Here is an 18,622-nt window from a genome sequence, read left to right as displayed (position 1 = left end):
ATCAGAGGAACAGGGAATGGAGATGCCTATCCCTCCCCTGCCCCGCCGCAACACAGTCATCTGTATCGGCGTCCCGAGGACGGCGATACAGATGACTATGGAGATGAGCGCTTCCACAATGTAATCAATCATCTCCCTGTGCCCTGTTGACGACGCCACTGCTGCCCGCCTAAAGTGGCCTAATGGAAGAGCTGCCTCTGAGCAGACTTAAGCAGTAATGGTGAAAGACAGTCTGTTCCACCTGTCTCCCACCGACACATGGCTCATAGTGCAGGCCTTTATAGCCTTTAAATGAGCTGAGCTCCATCACCTGGCTGAGAGCTATATAGGAAACCTTTTCTGGACAGTAAGGGATGATGAGCCCCACTACCAACCTGCTATTCAGTCCATAAAAATCCAGGCCTGACAACACCATTAACCAAAGTCCTCAGCAAACAATGTTTTGCTAAGGCAACCCATCTTTCTGGATTTCTAATATCTCACCCAGCTTTCCTAGTTGAGATATCCACTTCCTGTAGTCTAGTACATTATATATGAAAGAAACCTAGGCAAAATATAATGATTTTCTAATATATATATATATATATATATATATATATATATGCCATATTTTTCGCCCCATAAGACATTGTTTTTCCCCCCCCTGTCCCTGCATCTTCTGGGGTGAATACTAATAAGCGCTTCCAATATGGTAGTGCTCATTAGTACTGGAGGACCTGAAAGCGGTGAAGGCTCTGTACTCACTGCTTCCTGATCCTCCGCTCTCGGCTGTACTGTGGCTGCACACAGCGTGAGGGAGCTCTGTGAGCTCACGCTGGGCGCGCCGGTTTACAGCACAGTCGACAGAGGAAAAGGAAGAAGAGCGCTGGCAGTGTGGAGTGGCAGCATCCAGAGCAGGAGTGACTATTTAATTTTATGTCATCTGAGGAATGGGGCACATCTGAGGTAATGGGGGCTGATCAAAAGAGGCAAGGGGGCTAATATGAGACTGGGGCTGGTCAAAAGAGTCATGGAGGCTGATATGTGTCTGGGGACTGATCAAATGAGGCATGGGGGCTAATATGAGACTGGGGGCTAATATGAGGCTGGGGACTGTTCGAATGAGGCATGGGGGCTGATCAAATAAGGCATGGGAGGCTGATTTGAGACTGGGGGTCTGATCTGAGGTCTGAATGGGGTCTTATTTATATTGGGAGTCATATCTGAGGTCTGATTGGGGGTCATTCACTTTGGATGTGAACTGAGGTCTGATTGTGGGTCTGATCTGAGGTCTTATTTGGGTATTATTAACATTGGGGATCTAATTGGAGCACTGATCTGAGGTCTGATTAACATTGGGGGTCTGATTGCTATTCTGACTTGAGGTCTAGAGAAAAAAAAAAATTCTTATTGTCCTCCTCTAAAACCTAGGTGTGTCTTATGAGCCAGTGCATCTTATAGGGCGAAAAATACGGTATATATATATATATATATATATATATATATATATGTATAATATGGCAGCACCAATTCACAATGATAGTCATGGGTGCTATGTCCCAGGGTGTAGCTTCTTACCCAAAAATATAGAAGGAAACAGACAGCACTTCCAATAGAAAACCGTAATTTATTCAGCCCAGGTGGCGATGAGGCAACATTTCCGCTCGGACACAGAGCCTTTCTCAAGCATTGGGTGTAATAAAATCCACCTTTTTTTCCTTGAAGACCGGAGTGCTGCCCTAATTTCGCCGTTCTTATTCCTGGTCCAGGAATTTTTGTGGGAATTGCACCTGGCATACTCATAGAGTGCTGCTGCTTTTTTTTTGACACACCTTCTCATTCAAAGAGTTTTCTTTATTTTCATGACTATGAAAATTGTAGATTCACACTAAAGACATCAAAACTATGAATTAACACATGTGGAATTATATACAAAACAAAAAAGTGTGAAACAACTAAAAATATGTCATATTCTAGGTTCTTCAAAGTAGCCACCTTTTGCTTTGATTACTGCTTTGCACACTCTTAAGGTTTCTCTTGATGAGCTTCAAGAGGTAGTCACCTGAAATGGTCTTCCAACAGTCTTGAAGGAGTTCCCAGAGATGCTTAGCACTTGTTGGCCCTTTTGCCTTCACTCTGTGGTCCAGCTCACCCCAAACCATCTTGATTGGGTTCAGGTCCGGTGACTGTAGAGACCAGGTCATCTGGCGCAGCACCCCATCACTCTCCTTTATGGTCAAATAGCCCTTACACAGCCTGGAGGTGTGTTTGGGGTCATTGTCCTGTTGAAAAATAAATGATGGTCCAACTAAACGCAAACCGGATGGAATAGCATGCCGCTGCAAGATGCTGTGGTAGCCATGCTGGTTCAGTATGCCTTCAATTTTGAATAAATCCCCAACAGTGTCACCAGCAAAGCACCCCCACACCATCACACCTCCTCCTCCATGCTTTATGGTGGGAACCAGGCATGTAGAGTCCATCCGTTCACCTCAAAGACACGGTGGTTGGAACCAAAGATCTCAAATTTGGACTCATCAGACCAAAGCACAGATTTCCACTATTCTAATGTCCATTCCTTGTGTTCTTTAGCCCAAACAAGTCTCTTCTGCTTGTTGCCTGTCCTTAGCAGTGGTTTCCTAGCAGATATTCTACCATGAAGGCCTGATTCACACAGTCTCCTCTTAACAGTTGTTCTAGAGATGTGTCTGCTGCTAGAACTCTGTGTGGCATTGACCTGGTCTCTAATCTGAGCTGCTGTTAACCTGCGATTTCTGAGGGTGTGAATCAGATGAACTTATCCTCCGCAGCAGAGGTGACTCTTGGTCTTCCTTTCCTGGGGCGGTCCGCATGTGAGCCAGTTTCTTTGTAGCGCTTGATGGTTTTTGTGACTGCACTTGGGGACACTTTCAAAGTTTTCCCAATTTTTCGGACTGACTGACCTTCATTTCTTAAAGTAATGATGGCCACTCGTTTTTCTTTACTTAGCTGTTTTTTTCTTGCCATAATACAAATTCTAACAGTCTATTCAGTAGGACTATCAGCTGTGTATCCACCTGACTTCTCCACAACGCAACTGATGGTCCCAACCCCATTTATAAGGCAAGAAATCCCACCTATTAAACCTGACAGGGCACACCTGTTAAGTGAAAACCATTTCAGGTGACTACCTCTTGAAGCTCATCAAGAGAATGCCAAGAGTGTGCAAAGCAGTAATCAAAGCAAAAGGTGGCTACTTTGAAGAACCTAGAATATGACATATGTTCAGTTGTTTCACACTTTTTTGTTATGTATATAATTCCACATGTGTTAATTCATAGTTTTGATGCCTTCAGTGTGAATCTACAATTTTCATAGTCATGAAAATAAAGAAAACTCTTTGAACGAGAAGGTGTGTCCAAACTTTTGGTCTGTACTGTATATATATTGTTCATTGTGTCCTGTTACTCTGTTACTTTTCTTGAGAAAGGCGCGAATACAGATTGCCACTGAGGTGAATAAGTTTTTTTTGTTTTTTTTGGAGTGCTGCCTTTTTCCTCTCTCTCTCTCTCTCTCTCTCTCTCTCTCTCTCTCTCTCTCTCTATATATATATATATATATATATATATATATAGTAACGGGGTAATACCATTATATCTAGTGGCTCCACTTTCTCTGCAACTATCACGACTTCTGCAGTTTGATTGACAGGACCAGGCATGATGGCGTTTTCATTGCCTGGCCCTGTCAATCAAAGTGCAAAGGGCTTGGTAGTTGCAGAAAGAACAGAACTTCTAGATGTTACAGTAACACATCCATTGCTTCTAGAGGCTCATTTGCATACTGTATATTAAAACATAATTTTTGTCAGCAATGCGGGCACATATGAACATGGGCCCAACACAGAGGCCTTCAGCTGTCAAGTGCACATGTAACAGGTCAGCCAGTTTTATAGGTACAAATCTGCTAACAGATGTCCTTTGAACATTTTGGTATGCATATTTTGTTCTAATATTGTACAAAACAATAGGCATCCCACATTTTATTGAGTAGACTAAAATATTATATAAAGTGGTCCCTCGGATCAGTCCTATGTGTGTGTTTTTCTTTAGGTGTAGCTACAGAAAACACAATGCTTCAGGAAGTACTTCTTTCCAAGAACAGTGGTTACTCCAGCAATCAGAGGGAATTGCATTTCAGCCCAGAGGGCAGTGAATGGGCTCAACTATGCTTGTTTTTACAAAGTGCTGAATGTAGCATGACCTTTCATGTAAATGTTTTTTTTAGGTTACAGCAGAGGAAAACACTAAGTGTTAGGAAACATAGGTAGTTTAAATCACTTGGATTGACTCCTTGATTAAAGCGTAAAGGGCTGTGTGTAGACTTACAGTGTGGAAAGTATAGGAAGTAATAGCCGGCTAAATATTATTTCTGCTCTTAATAATCAAAATACATGCATCTTTGCATATTTTACCAGTATTTTGTTATAGGTCTATAATTACTGCCTACTATTTTAAAGATAAACCAAATACACTACTTCCATAAATATTTATGATGTAAAACATGCAATAGGATCTTTACATGTATTCCATTTTTCTTTATTGGCATCCTTATTCTCATCTCATGGGAGTTGTGCAAATCTTGGAGCTTGGACTTTGAACATCTTCAAGTCAAGCATCAAAAAAGGTGACAAGGGTTAGGGAGGCTCCCCTGACATTTGGTGCAGAGACATCAGCCTGTGCAATTAGGGGCCACCCTTCCAACAAACCTTAATTGAAAAGTGTGAACCACATGGGTCTCAAGTCAATAATAGTGTAAGCACACAAATGACACTCTAAGCTTTCTTCTTTTACCAGTCACTGCTCTTTGCTTTCCACCTTTTATCCCTCTCAGCATCTTCGCTTAATCCACTCTAATGAGGTGAACAATACTGCTAAATATGGAAGGGTAATGGTTGAGCTTTGGCCAAATAATAGAGATAGCATGCCTACATATGCCACAGCGCAGTGCATAATATGAAGACTACACATTAATAATTTCTAGGAGGTTTAACTAAAAAAATATCAATAAGTGTATAAAAAAGAATATTATTTTTTTCTTTGCTAAGACCCCCTTCTGAGGTAGCTCTGAGCAAAGATGATGACTACATTTAAACTCTCTTGGATTCCCTGCCCTGGAAGGTCATTACTGTTGACCACATGTCATATTCATGTTCCGAAACAGCAGGTGACTGCTAACAGTGGCTAATGTGTGAATTTGCTTTCCTTTTTTTGTCTATTTACCCATCTGTCAGTATTTAAGGGGTGGTCACCTACCTAAGCATGAAACCAACTGACCCCTGTTTATAAAGTAAATTATGAAGTTCATGTTAATGATACTAAAGAAAAAGGTTAATAATGAGACAACTAATACAGTAACCGTGAAAATAATATATATTTTTTTCGTTAGTTTTTTTTTGACATTGTAACGAAAGTTGCTTAGTATTACATCACTAGATATTATAAGACTTAAGCCTTAAAATACCTTAATACCAAAAAAGTCTAGATACAGTATATACACACAAGCGCTGTTTTTCGTACATAAACTGCTATCCACAACTTACTCTCATAAAAGACTTCTCATACAATTAGTTTCTATAGGATTAGGCCACAAGGCTTAAAAGTACACATAACTTCAAGCGGATTGCTGATAATTTTGGCTCTTACACTTCTTGCACCTCCCTCTCTTTTCTTTGAGCCTAATCTGATTTTGCCAGTTTGCTTTGATCTACTAGGGACAGGCAAGTCATGTCCACAAGTACAGATGGAGTAAATATGGAGATTAGCCTCTTCTCTTACTGCATTAGCTCCTAATACCTGATTAAGTCCAGAATCATGCAATTGTCTCAGTGTTAGCTATCAGAGTAGCAGAACTCAGAAGGGGGTTGGCTAAAGGATGATTTTGTAATAGATACTTATTTTATCCAAGTCCTCTAAGAAGATTAGGCCTGAGGGTGTCACTTTAGCTGTGATCTCCAGGCCTTTGGTAGTGTCTTGCAGTTTTCAAACACCTCAGCTTCAACCTTAGAACAAACAGGCAGCTTGGACTGAGGCCCCATGTAGCGGCTTGAATAATTGCACATTGCAAAGTGTTTGAAGATCACAAAGTGCTGTGTAAATTATCCAGTTTGGGCTTAGTAGCAGTGATTTGTGGTGACTTATTGCATCTTTTCATAGTTCAGAATTCAACTTTCTACAATTGTTATTGTGACTTTGATAAAGAATCAAAGTTAAGGACTGTTCTTACACTGCCCAGTATTATGGTTGTGGGGTTTTAAGTATTAATACAATCTGTTCTTTAAATTCCATGTCTTCATATACAGCATTGGTTCACTTTTGTTGAGAAGGAAAAGATTAATGTAATTCATTTGAGCATTAAATATATCAAGAACTCTACAACTCAACTTACATAAGACAAAAAGCTTTATTACTTGGATGATGTGCATCTCATTTTTTTTTTTATTAATACAGAAACAGGTGTACATCCAGTTATTAATAAACATCTAGTTATAATAACTGTGGAACAGAATATATAAAAGATTCTTCAAAATTGTTATTGCATAGGGAATAACTTTTATAGTACAACAAACATGTCAGGATTGGTGACAACTCTTAACCACTTACTGACCGCCCATTGTCTTAAAACGTCGGGTGGTCAGGTTTATCTCTGATCAGACGTTTCTGAATGTCCTTTCAGAGATGGCAGCTGCACACTAATCATGCAGCTGCTGAGTGGGGGGCCCACTGTCAGTGACAGAAGGGCACCCAAGAGATAAGGCAGGGACTGTTCCTGGGTGTATCCCTGCCTTCTAGATAGCTGTGTATGTGTATACAGCTGAGAAAGAGATCTGCCGCTTCCTGTCCCAGCCCGGTGGTCATGTGACCACCAGGGCTTAGGGAGTGCAGGAGCTTCCGGGTCTTCCACAGGCCTCGGTCAGCCTTGCACTGAGGCTGTACAGCCTCTCTGGCGGGTGTATTTCCACTGTAACTATGTCACCCCAGTTACAATAGAAATCAATAGTTAAAAAATGAAATTAAATGTTTAAGAGGGACACAAAGTGCAAAAAATAAAAAATAAAAATAATAAGAAAAATAAAGTTTCACCAAAAGAAAAAAAAAGAAAATAGACATATTTGGTATCACCGCGTCCGCAACAACCAGATCTATAATAATATCGTAAAAACACAAAATGCAATCGCACACTGCAACCAGCACTCTGCCCTACCTTTATGCTGGATGTTGAATAAGGCATTGGTGTACATTTTGGCCAAAGCGTAATAAGCCACTCACCATGTATAATAATATCATATGATCTACCCTATCAGTTGAACGCCATGAAAAAAAAATATATAATCATATGTACCCCAAAATGGTAGCAATAAAAACATCACCTTATCCCACAAAAATGAGCCCCTACACAAGACCATAGCCAGAAAAAAATATAATAATATAATAATATATATAAAACATGATTTTTTTTCAGAAAATGCTTTTATTGTGTAAAATGTAAAAAAAATTATAAAAAAATTGATATATTTGTCATCGCCGCGTCTGTAACAATTGGCTCTACAAAAATTTCACATGATCTATCCCGTCATGTGAATGGTGCAAAAAAAATGATAAATAAAAATTATGCCAAACCACCTCACCTAAAAAAAAACTTATCACTCAATCAATCAATCTATCAAAAAGTAGTTATGTACCCCAAAATGGTAGCAATAAAAACATCACCTTGTCCCGTAAAAAACAAGCCCTTACACAAGACTATAGCCAGAAAAAGTAAAAAAATATGGCTCTAAGCTAGACATATTTGGTATTGTTGCGTCCATAATAACCGGTTCTATAAAAATATCACATGATCTATTCCATCAAGTAAACGGTGTAAAAAAATTGAAAAATGACACTAAACAGCTTTTTTTGTGACTTCACCTCCCAAAAAACTAGATAGACAGCAACCTGAAAGCCAAATGTACCCCAAAATGGTACCAACAAAAACTACAACTTTTCTTGCACAAAACTAGCCCTCAAACAGATCATTCAACAAAAAATAAAAAAGTTATCATTCTTAAAACCCATGACAGAAAATTCCATGTTAGAAAATCCAGATGCTGCTCCTTCCCTTCTGAGCCCTGGTGTATCCCCAAATAACAACAGTTTACAACTACAATTGGGGTGAAAATGTATTCAGGAGAAAGTGGGTAGCATATTGTAGGGGGATATTATCCTGTTATCTTTCGTGAAAAAGAAAGTTTGGACCTAAAGCACCAGTTAATTGTAAAAAAAAAAAACAATTTAATTTTTCGCTACACCCCTTAAAAATTCCTTGGGTGGTGTAGTTTACAAACTGTGGTCACTTTTTGGGGGTTTTCACTGTGGGGATACCTCAGGGTCTCTTCAAATGCAACATGGTGCCCAAAGACCATTCCAGCAAAATCTGCTCTCCAAAAACCATATGGCTCTCCTTGCCTTCTGTGCCCTGTCATGTGCCCAAACAGCAGTATATGACCACATATCGGGTGTTTCTACAAACTGCAGAATCAAGGTAATAAATATTGAGGTTTGATTTGTTGTTAACCCTTGATGTGTTCCATGAAAAAAAAGGTGACATTTTGAAATTTCACCTCTATTTTGCTTTAATTCCTGTGGAATCCCTAAAGGGTTAACAACATTTCTAAAGCCAGTTTTGAATAGTTTTAGGGGTGTAGTTTCTAAAATGGGTTAATTTTGGGGATGGTTCTATTATGTAAGACCCACAAAGTGACTTCAGAACTGAACTGGACCTTAAAAAAGTTGACTTTGTAAATTTTCTTAAAAATTTCAAAAATTACTTTTAAAATTCTAAACCTTCTAATGTCTTAAAAAAATAAAATTACATTACCAAAATGATGCCAACATAAAGTAGACATATGGGGAATGTTACATAATGAATATTTAATAGTCATCACTATCTGTCTTAAAAGCAAAGAGATTCAAATTTAGAAAACAGTAAATTTTTGTTAACTTTTGGATTTTTTTTATAAATAAAAGTAAAACATATTGACTCAAATTTACCATTAACATGAAGTACAATGTGTCATGAGAAAACAGTCTCTGAATGGCTTAGATAAGTAGAAGCATTCCAAAGTTATTACCACATAAATTAGACCTGGTCAGGAATGGGGTAAATGGCCTGGTGATTAACCCTTTCATGACCAAGGGTCATTGATGCCCCAGTGTCCAGGTCAAAATTTACAAATCTGACATGCATCACTTTATGTGGTAATAGCTTTGGAACACTTTTACTTATCCACGCCATTCTGAGATAGTTTTCTCGTGACACATTGTACTTCATGATAGTCATATATTTGAGTCAATATATTTCACCTTTATTTATGAAAAAATCCCAAATTGACCAAAATTTTAGAAAAATTTGCAATTTTCCAAATTTCTATTTCTCTGCTTCTAAAACAGAAAGTCATACCTAATAAAATATTTATTACTTAACATTCCCCATATGTCTACTTTATGTTGGCATCATTTTGGAAATGTCATTTAATTTTTTTAGGACGTTAGAAGGCTTAGAAGTTTAGAAGCAATTCTTCAATTTTTACGAAAATTTCCAAAACCCACTTTTTAATGACCAGTTCAGGTCTGAAGTCACTTTGTGGGGCTTACATAGTGGAAACCCCCATAAATGACCCCATTGTAGAAACTACACCCCTCAAGTTACTCAAAACTGATTTTGCTAACTTTGTTAACCCTTTAGGCGTTCCACAAGAAATAAAGGAAAATGGAGATGAAATTTCTAAATTTCACTTTTTTGGCAGATTTTCCATTTTATGAAAAAAAATTCTTTAACACATTGAGGGTTAACAGCCAAACAAAACTCAATATTTATTACCCTGATTCTGCGGTTTACATAAACACTCCACATGTGGTCGTAAACTGCTGTACGGGCACATGGCAGGACGCAGAAGGAAAGGAATGCCATACGTTTTTTGTTGGAAGGCAGATTGTGCTGGATTGGTTTTCTGAACGCCATATGTTTTTTTATTTTTCTGCCGATCGTCTTGTGCAGGGGGCTCATTTTTTGCAGAAAGTGTTGAGGTTTTTATTGGTACCATTTTTGGGTACACAGGATTTTTTGATCATTCATTATTACACTTTATGGGGCAAGGTGACCAGTTTTGGAACAGTTTTCATTTATTTATTTTTACAGCGTTCATCTGAGGAGTTAGGTCATGATTGGTACTATTGTGGGGGTCATACGCCTTTTTGATTGCTTGCACTTTTTGTGATGTAAGGTGATGGCTTTTTTTTCATGGTGTGTATTGGACGGGGTCTATCATGTGATATCTTTATAGAGATGGTCGGTACGGCTACGGTGATACCTAATATGTTTTAATTTAATTTTTTTCATTTTTTTATAGGAAAAGGCAATTTTTTATTTTACATTTTTATTCATTTATTTTAACTTTTTTTTTTTTCACATATTTTTTATTTTTTTTTTGTATATCAAGTCCGTCTTGGATCTTGAAGATCCAGTGGGGCTGTACTATACTTTGCAATGCTCTTGCATTGCAAAGTGTAATACAATCAGATGCCCTGTAGGTGGCAACAGCGGACGCTTTTGCAAAGCGTCCGGTTGCCATGGCAACCATCGGTGTTGCCATCGCAGCGCAGCAGCCTCGATGGTGGAGAGAGGGAGCCCCCTCCCTCTATTAACCCCATAGATGCCGCTGCCGCGACATCTATGGGGTTACAGCAGAGGGTCAGCATAGAGCTGACACTCTGATGATGGCGGCGGCTCAGGAATGGAGCCGCCACCATCACACACAGCAGGGGGACCAAACCGTATCGGGGGGCAGGGGGCAGCGCTGGAAAGGGAGGGGGGTGTTACTGAATGTATGGGGAGGGGGCGGGCGCATAAGTGCACTGGGCAGGCAGGCTGATTCAATGTGCACTTTGCAGACAGCTTCAGGTGCAGGGGCACAGATCGGGGGGGGCACAGATTGGGGGTGGACACAGATCGAGGGAACAGATGGGGGGGCACGAGGACTCCATGTGATTTCAGGCTCTGATCTGCAGAGCGCAGATCAGAGCCTGAAACCAGCATTTTTTCACTGCTGCGATCCAATTGGTTAGTCTGCACAGACTAACCAATCGGATCGATTGTCGGCAAGGGGCCACTCTGATTGGTCCCTTGCCGGCATTACTGAACTGTATGCTGTCAGCATACAGGGCAGGGGCAGAAGCTTTAATCCAAGCGCTATGCAGCGCTTGGATTAAAGAGCTGCCAGAACATTTATATACGTGGTAGCTGCACGGGGTATGTGCACCTATCACGTATATATATATGGATTGCGGTCAGGAAGGGGTTAAGGTAAGCTTATGATGGTAAATAAATAATAGAGTATTTTTTAAAAAAAATTAAATAGAACAATTAAATTTAAATTTTGGGAAACACAAGATTACAAAATACAACTTTATGCTGCCTATACTAATGGCGGCATAAAGTAGAGACAGGTGAGTTGATTTCAGCGGTCTGTCATTTATAAATTTAAAGTAAGTGGTTGTCGAGAACCAACATCACAATCCTTGCAGACTAGGCCTGGAATAAGAGTCATGGCCACCTGCTGATGACTGACAGGCTTCTACCTATTTTTTTCCCTTTCTTTCTAGTAGACAACTGCCAATCATCAGCAGATGGGCGGGGAATGCAGGAGATTATGATTAACCATGACTCTTGTCAAGTAGATTTTACTCTTTTCCAGGCCCACGCTGCAATGATTATGATGCTGGTTCTTGGCAACCACTTACATTTAGTTCATGAATGACACATTGCTGAAATCAGCATTTCTGTCACTAATGTATGCTGCCCTCAGTGAGGTCAGCATAAAGTTGATGACAGGTTCCCTTTAAGTCTTAATTTGAAGACTTTAATATATAATATCACGAGTCCACCATTTCTATGTCTTTTAAACATTACACACTGCATAAATATATCTATATATACTTTCAAACTACTTTCGGCTGTGACAGATATTGTGATTTTATAATACTGAATATCATTGTATTGATATGTGGTAGCCATAAGAATTTTAAAACAGTGCTGGGTAATGTATGGAGCAAATTAAGCTTATGAATATCTCTGCACTTTAGGAAGCTCATAGTAATGAAAAACCATGCAATTATTTGGGTTATCTTATAACAGTCTTGAACGACTAGTGTTCAACATGAACTAAACAGACCTACAAAAAAAAGGAAGCCAAGCTTGAAGGGTATGTGATTTTTAGAGAAATAAAGGAACTTAGTCAAATATATTGAAGAACACCAATTCACCTATTATTACTTTTACTTTGGTGAAATCTCTGAGAGCTACCCTTTTACTCCTACTTCAAAAAGTTCAGTGGGGTGGCAGACAAAGCTTTTAGTACTTTATCTTCTCTAACATTTCATGGCCAAAATTGTTGACTGCTTTGCTTACCAATATACCACACATTTTTCGGAAGGGTTAGTGTGCTATCCCTACTGTAAAGGTACCCATACAAATTAGGCTATTTCCGTCCATATGAGCCATTTTCACTTGGACTAGCCTATGGTCTAACAGTTATTGGGCCTTTCCCCCAACAGCGGACAGTTAGCTGTTAGGTGAAAGAGTGTTGGGGAAACAGCTATTAAAGGTGTACAGATTTTCTTGCTGCTGTCTTCAGGTTCTAACCAGGTTCCAAGAAACTCAGATGATCTCCAAAATGCTTATTAAGAAAGCACAATGGTAGAGTAAAAATTGCTAACTTTGACAAATCTCAGTCTAAATGGAGGTATGTTTTTGAGTAGAGCTATGCATAGCCTTGTTCACTTATTATTTACCTCTCTGCTAAGAAACTTCATGTCTTCTTTATATGACTATTTATTGAATGCAGTCCTTAACACTCTCTAAAACTACAGTCTATAAACCACAATTTTTTTATTTTTTATTAAGAGGATACATGATACCATGTTTTCCTTAATAAAACTACTTCCTTAAATAAACCAGCATTTAGTAGCTTTCTAATATACATTGGTAATATTTGAAGTCAGTTTTGCTTGAAACTGCACTGGTGTACTTACTACCAAATGTATCAAATGTCACATGTTTATTGATAAAGTAGTCTTATCCTTAAACCTAACATTTTTGTCTATAAAAACTACTCCAGTTTTCCTACTCCACCCTCCTACTGGAGTGAGATTGCTACTTTTTTGTGACTTTTTAAAAAGTGATGTCTGGAGTGAAACTCATTAACATAGCTAACCACGTCAACTTTACCACCCATATTTCAAAACTGGAGTGGTGTAAAAATGCAAAAAAAGTCACAAAATTGTTCAAATGAGCTCAAAAAGTTGCAAAAGCTTCATTTTGTGACTTTCTGAAGACAGATTTCTGAAGTGAAGGGATGATAAATCAGGGCTAATGGGGGGGATATATCAAGACTGGTGCACCCATATGCCAGTCTTGATCTCCCTGCACTGGCATGAGAGAAGCCTCCTAACAAATCAGGCATATCTGTGTCCTGCCATGCAGCAGAAATTGAAATCTACGCCAGCTATAGGCTGGTGTAGACTTCAGCTATAACTTCCACCACTTTCTGATGAAATTTATAGTAAATGAGATGGGCGGTGCAAAGCCCGCCCACATACACTAAGCCCCACCCATTTTATTGCCACTTCGGAAAAGTGCTGGGAAGCCGAAAAAGTCACAAATCATGGCGCACATATGGCACATGTGACTTTTTTTTGTCTACAATAGTCGTATAATTAGCTTAACCACTTGCCATCTGGGCCATTTGCCCCCTTCCTGACCAGGCCTAATTTTGCAAAACTGACATATCTCACTTTATGTGGTAATAACTTTGGAACGCCTTTACTTATCCAAGTCATTCAGAGATTGTTTTCTCGTGACACATTGTACTTCATGATAGTCATAAATTTGAGTCAATATATTTCACCTTTATTTATGAAAAAATCCCAAATTTAACAAAAATTTTTAAAAATTCGCAATTTTCTAAATTTCAATTTCTCTGCTTTTAAAACAGAAAGTGATACCTCATAAAATATTTATTACTTAACATACCCCATATGTCTACTTTATGTTGGCATCATTTTGGAAATGTCATTTTATTTTTTTAGGACGTTAGAAGACTTAGAAGTTTAGAAGCAATTCTTCAAATTTTTAAGAAAATTGCCAAAACCCACTTTTTAAGGTCTGAAGTCACTTTGTGGGGCTTACATAGTAGTTACCCCCATAAATGACCCCATTGTAGAAACTACACCCCTCATGTTACTTAAAACCGATTTTTACAAACTTTGTTAACCCTTTAGGCGTTCCATAAGAATTAAAGGAAAATGGAGATCAAATTTTTTTATTTCACTTTTTTGGCAGATTTACCACTTTAATCCAATTTTTTTCTTTAACACATCGATGGTTAACAGCCAAACAAAACTCAATATTTATTACCCAGATTCCGCGGTTTACAGAAACACCCCACATGTGGTCATAAACTGCTGTATGGGCACACGGCAGGGCGCAGAAGAAAAGGAACATGGTTTTTAGATGCCATGTCCCATTTGAAGCCCCCTGATGCACCCTTACAGTAGAAACTCCCAAGAAGTGATCCCATTTTGGAAACTAGGGGATAAGGTGCCAGTTTAATTGCTACTATTTTGGGGTACATATGATTTTTTGATCATTCATTATAACACTTTATGGGGCAAGGTGACCAAAAAATGGGTTGTTTTAGCACATTTTCTATTTATTTATTTTTACAGCATTCACCTGAGGGGTTCAGTCAAGTGACATTTTTATAGAGCAGATTGTTACGGACGTGGTGATACCTAATATGTATACTTTTTCTTATTTATTAAAGTTTTACACAATAATAGCATTTTTGAAACAAAAAAATTATGTTTTAATCTGTCCATGTTCCGAGAGCTATATTTTTTTATTTTTTGAGAGATTTTCTTATGTAGGGGCTCATTTTTTGCGGGATGAGGTGACGGTTTTATTGGTACCATTTAGTGGGACATACGCTTTTTTGATCACTTGGTGTTGCACTTTTTGTGATGTAAAGTGACAAAAATTGCTTGTTTTGACACAGTTTTTTTTTTTTTTTTTTTACGGTGTTCACCCGAGGGGTTAGGTCATGTGATATTTTTATAGAGCTGGTTTTTACGGACGCGGCAATACCAAATATGTCTATTTTATTTTATTTGTTTAACTTTAACACAATAATAGCATTTTTAAAACCATAAAAATGATATTTTAGTGTCTCCATGTTCTAAGAGCTATAGTTTTTTTTATTTTTTGAGAGATTTTCTTATGTAGGGGCTCATTTTTTGCGGGATGAGGTGGCGGTTTTATTGGTACCATTTAGTGGGACATACGCATTTTTGATCACTTGGTGTTGCACTTTTTGTGATGTAAGGTGACAAAAATTGCTTGTTTTGACACAGTTTTTTTAATTTATTTTTTACGGTGTTCACCCGAGGGTTTAGGTCATGTGATATTTTTATAGAGCTGTTTTTTACGGACGCGGCAATACCAAATATGTCTATTTTATTTTTATTTTTTCAATTTTTAACTTTTTTTTTTTCCTGACTTGGGGAATTTTTTTTTTTACATGTGAAACCTTTTTTTTATTTTATTTTTTCAACACTTTATTTTTTTATTTTACACTTTTCGTCCCCCATAAGGTCATACAAAACCTCTGGGGGACATTTACTTCACTTTTTCTATTTTTTTTCACTGTTGATTTCTCCTGTAACTGGGGCTGACTTAGTAGCCCCAGTTACAGGAGAAATGCACCCCCCAGAGAGGCTGTACAGCGCAATACTGCGCTGTACAGCCTCAGTGCAGGGCTGATCGAGGTCTGTGAGAGACCTCACACAGCTCCTGCACGCTCCGGTCCCGGCGGTCACATGAGCGCTGTGAGTGCTGTGTATGCAGCGATCCAGAAGGCAGGGACACCTGGGCACTGTCCCTGCCTTCTCTCTGGGTTGCCCTGCTGTCACTGACAGCGGGCAACCCGATCAGCAGCTGCACGATTAGCGTGCAGCTGCAGTTTCTGAACGGACGTTCAGAAACGTCCGTTCAGAAATAGAGATCCACCCATAGGACGTTTATATCCTATGGGCGGAATGGAGGAGGTTAATAAATGTTCCTCATTGTGTTTAAATAATTCCAATAACTAAAGCTGTAAGACTTTGCTCGCATGGATTTCTGCAAACCCTATTTAGATGATTGGGCTAATTGTAGAAATGTCTTCTACAAATATGCCGCATATGATGATCTCGAATAGTAACAATATTGCTTGTCCTAAAACAAAAACAGCATTATTATTTTTAACAATAACAATCAGTGATGAGCTAAGTTAAGAAACAAATGTTTTGGTTGCTTTGCCGAATTTCACAAAGAAATTCAATTCTTCACGAAGCGTATTCCTTTGTATGTAGCGGGCAAAATGATGGGCAGCAGTGATCGTGCCACCCCTATCATTGAACCCCTCAGATGCCTCATTGAGGAATTGCAGGGCTTAATCAGGTTTAAAAAAAAATGCATAATCTTATCCATTTGCTTGTGGAAAGGCCATCACAACCATCTTGACTGAAGACACAGCTCAAAATCACTGATGTCACCAGGCCTGGCAAGCACACTAGCGGTGTGACTTCACACGTCACCATGTGCGATATTCCGTGTGGTTTCTTCAATCAAGTTGGCAAATAGATGAGTTGAGTATTTATTTATTTTTTTACTGCCATTTCAGTAAAAATAAATTTGTGACCACGAAATGCAAAGAAATTCGGCTTTGCGGCGAATCAAATTTTTCCAGAAATTTGGATTGATGTCAATTTGTTTGGCTTATATTCGCTTAACACTAATGATTATCAACAGCACAGGACATTTCCAGGACTTAAATGGATTTTGTTTTACTTGAAATGCTCTGTGATGTGTTTGTTCTTATAATGATGATTATTATTATTAATATTGTTATTACACTCTAGAAGCATGAGATTTACTATATATTCTTACCCTTTCAATGTACTTTTGGAGTTACTGGCAAATTTCAGCAAATCTCAGTTGCATACTAAAAGGTCTGGTCACTTACACATGCATGCTTGTAACAATGCTGGGATTTCAGCGTATAAGCCCTCGCATTGTAATCCTGATTAAAAAAAACAAAGCTTTGAGGACTATGTGTCCCAAATAACAGCATGTGGTAAGTACTTCAGCACACACAGCTATCCTTAAAAAACTAAAAAGGAAAGGATGAACTCAACAAAAAAGTGCTAGTAATATCCCCTGGAAGTTGTGTGCATAGTTTCCTCAAGAACAACAGTAAGGTAAAGATAAAAGAGATAGGGAGAGAAAGGAAGTAATCCTTGCTCTGTTCTTTTGCATACCTCTAAGTGTTGTGAAAAGCTAAATGCCTACATCCCATCAGATTTCTTTTTGGTCAAAAGAAATAAAATAAGCACTGCATGGTCAATCAACATATAGTTAAACAAGTAATACAAACTAAATTAAAATCCCAAAAAGAGACAATGAAGATAAAATGAAGAATGAAAATACATTAGGATAGTGCATATATATTATTTAATTATAACAGAACTTTGATAGTTTAACAAAAGTGCTTCTTATCTCTTTTACATCAGAGACAGTCTGCTGCAGATCACTCCTGACAGGAGTTTCTCCTCCTGCACTCTGCTTTGACACAGAAAGTGCAATTTATAAACACATTGGGAGAGATTTATCAAACTGGCGTAAAGTAGAACTGGCATAATTGCCCATAGCAACCAATCATTTGAAGACATTAGAAGCATTTAAAGGGACTTTCAGGTTACCTATGGAAGGATATTCGTTTAAATACTACTCTCATACTGCCGATCCCACAATCTGGGATGTGCTCATATGACCAAATATTTTGACCGAATGTGCTCTTGTGTCTCCCTGTTCAGCTACATAATGTACACACAAAAGCACACAGTAAGACACAGGAGCATATCCAGTTGAGACATCAGTGGAAAAGCCCACAGACAGTTAGGTGGTTATGTGAGCACAGCCCAGATTGCAGAATCAGCGGTGAGTAGGAATGTTAAGTAGTGGTAAAACAATCTTCCTTCCCCAGGTTGTTTGAAAGCTAGAATTTAGTCAAAGCCCTGGAGAACCCTTTTAATGTATGTACTTAAATAATATCAGAGGGCAAGTCTACAAGTGTTCATGTCATGCTTAATGGTATATTTTTATCATTAGTGGCCATTACATATAGTACCAGGCATAGTATCAATTTTAGGCTCATAAGATTTAAATGTAGTGCCCATACAAAAATTAAACCACGTAAATGATGGTTTATGTTCTCTTCATAGATCTGTACACATTCAAAATGTCAACTCTCAATATGGTATACATTAATGGTCCAAAAATAGGAAACTAAATAGTATCCATGAATCTTTCCCTGCCCACAGCCAAACCGACAGTTTCCAAATTTATTTGTGCTTCTTGGTAACAAATACATTTTCCCTGAAATGATGGTTAAAAGAAAACATACTTACCTCATCCATTTGAGCACAAAGGGCCGTTGCAGCAATCTTAATTGAAGATCCTGCTTGAAATC

This window comes from Bufo gargarizans, chromosome 5 (assembly GCF_014858855.1).
Source record: "Bufo gargarizans isolate SCDJY-AF-19 chromosome 5, ASM1485885v1, whole genome shotgun sequence".
NCBI lineage: Eukaryota > Metazoa > Chordata > Amphibia > Anura > Bufonidae > Bufo > Bufo gargarizans.
This window is presented reverse-complemented; position numbering follows the sequence as displayed.